This window comes from Phascolarctos cinereus, unplaced genomic scaffold (genome assembly GCF_003287225.1).
Source record: "Phascolarctos cinereus isolate Bilbo 61053 unplaced genomic scaffold, phaCin_HiC Scaffold_3;HRSCAF=262, whole genome shotgun sequence".
In the NCBI taxonomy this organism is placed as follows: domain Eukaryota; kingdom Metazoa; phylum Chordata; class Mammalia; order Diprotodontia; family Phascolarctidae; genus Phascolarctos; species Phascolarctos cinereus.
Genome location: NW_027555736.1, coordinates 34756263 through 34758596, shown reverse-complemented (window position 1 = coordinate 34758596; position 2334 = coordinate 34756263).

The window sequence follows — 2334 nt, the reverse complement described above, 5'->3', positions numbered from 1 at the left end:
TATCTGGTGGTAGGGTGGGGAGAGCAGGATCCAGGAAGGCTTCACAAAAGAGATGGACCTTGAAGGAAGACGATTTCAAGAGGTAGAGATGTAAAGGGAGAACACTACAGGCAAGAGGGATATATCTGCATGTGGTCAGGAGATGGAATTTTGTATTTGAAGAAAAGCTAGTACTCCCATTTGGCAGAAACATAGACTCTGAATGTTGCATGAAATGAGGCTGGAAAGGTGAGTCAAGGGGCAGGTAGGCAGTGCAGTGGATAAATCACCGGCCCTGAAGTCAGGAGGACCTGAGTTCAAATCCAGACTCAGACCAAACACTTGAGACTTACTAGCTGTGTGACCTTGGGCAAGTCACTCAACCCCAGTTGCCTCACTAAAAAAAAAAAGTCAAAGTGAGACTGTGGAGGGTCCCAAATACTGTTAATAATTAGCATTTACATTTAACACTTTCAGGTTCTGGCCCTCATAATCATCTTAGAAAGTAGGTATTATCATCCCCAGCTTAGAGATGAGAAAACTCAGGCTGTGACAGGTTAAGTGACTTACCTAGCTAGTATCTGAGGCAGGATTTGAACTCGGGTCTTCCTGACTCTTCAGCTGCCCCCCCCCATACCAGGTGGTTTGTGATTTATCCTGTTAAGGGTGGGGCCACTGAAGGTTTCTGAACAGAAGTGACATGGCTGGACTTTTGCCTTCGGCAAACTATTTTAGCCACTATGTGGGATGCGTCAATCAGACTAGGGAGAAACTAATTGGGACCACCTATGAGGTTACAGCAATGGCAGACATGAGATGAAAATGGCCTACACTAGCACACTGTGACTAAGATGAGAAAGGGGACCTTACAGAGGCTCAGCAAAGCTCGACAACGGGCTGGACTAGGGTGGCTGGGAAGGGATCAGGATGACTCAGAGCTGCAGAGGCCACTGAATCCAAGCCCCAGAATGTAAAAGATGAGATGACTGAGGCAGACAGAGGTTCAGAGGATCACCCAGCTGGTGTCCGAGGCAAGTCTTGAACTCAGCACTCTACCCACAGCACCACTTACCTGCCTCATAACTCGAAGCTAGAGGAGCAGATTCAGTATGACCTCGATCACTGTACACAGCTGAGAGAGGTGTCTGAGGCAGGGCGAAAGGCTCACCAAGGGAAGCCTTAGGAGCTTCGTGGTGATCGCGGCAAGCCCAAATGAAATGACATAAATTTGTCCAGCCCTGGCCCTCGGTGGGTCAGGAGCGCTATGGTGGGGGTGGCATGACCAACGGTCCGTGAGGCTTGATTGGGTGTGAACGGTGGTAGTGCTCAAGAGCCGACGGAGGATGCAGGCTAACAGAGGGCAGGTGAGACCAGGACAAAGGTGAAGGCCTAGGAGAACAGGGACGGAGGGAGGGATGAACAGGATCAAGGGAAATGAGGTGGAGACGGAAGATGGGGTTGGGGCGTGGGGAGGAGAGGACCCATCCATGGGGTGATAGTGTGAGCTCACACAGGACTGCCCCTGGAAGTAACTGAGGGGGAGCAGGGGGTTGGGGGGCCAACCCATGCCATGTGGCTTGGCCGCCAAAATAACCAGAATGAAGGCCTCATTTTTATGAGCTCACTCCCCACGGGAGTTACAAAACAGATCTCCAGGGGCAGCAAAAAGCCAGCGCAGTCTTCGAACAACTTTTTAAACATTTATGACGCACCAAAATATCCACACACAGCAGAAGCAGCCCACGCTGGCTCCGGCTGCTCCCTCTCCCGAGCAGACACAGATGGTCCTAAGCGGACAAGACACAAAACCAACTTGATCCAGCCCTTTCAGGGTTAACCTGGTTGGGCTGAGCAGTTGAGCTTCCCGGCTTTTCTGCCCTTTGGGAGAGTCTTTCTCACCAAAGGACGCTGCAGGAGAGCCTGGCTCTGTCACACATCTGCTGACTCAGACCAGTCCCGGGCCTCAGTTCTCCCATCTGTAGACTGGGAATAATAAAACCCACACCATATGCTTCCCAAGGGCTGGGGGTCAAATTACAGAACGTAGGTCAAGTGTTTAGTGACAAAAGTGTTACCCAAATGTGAGCTGTTACCGTGCCACCTGTACTGACACTTACCGGCTAAGCCCGGAGACCCTTCGGAGCCTCAGCTTCCTCATCTATAAAACCGGGATCACCTAATCATGGTAGGTGCCTCTGAGGGCGGCTGCGAGGGCAGCGCCTGATACACTTAGGCGCTGCCTTGTCCTGGCCCAGAGGTGACCCCTTGATGCCAGGGGAGCACAGCTCTTGGCAGGCACTCAGAGAAACCCGGGGATGGGCAGTCTGCTGAGAGATTCATCAGAGGGTCGGAGGT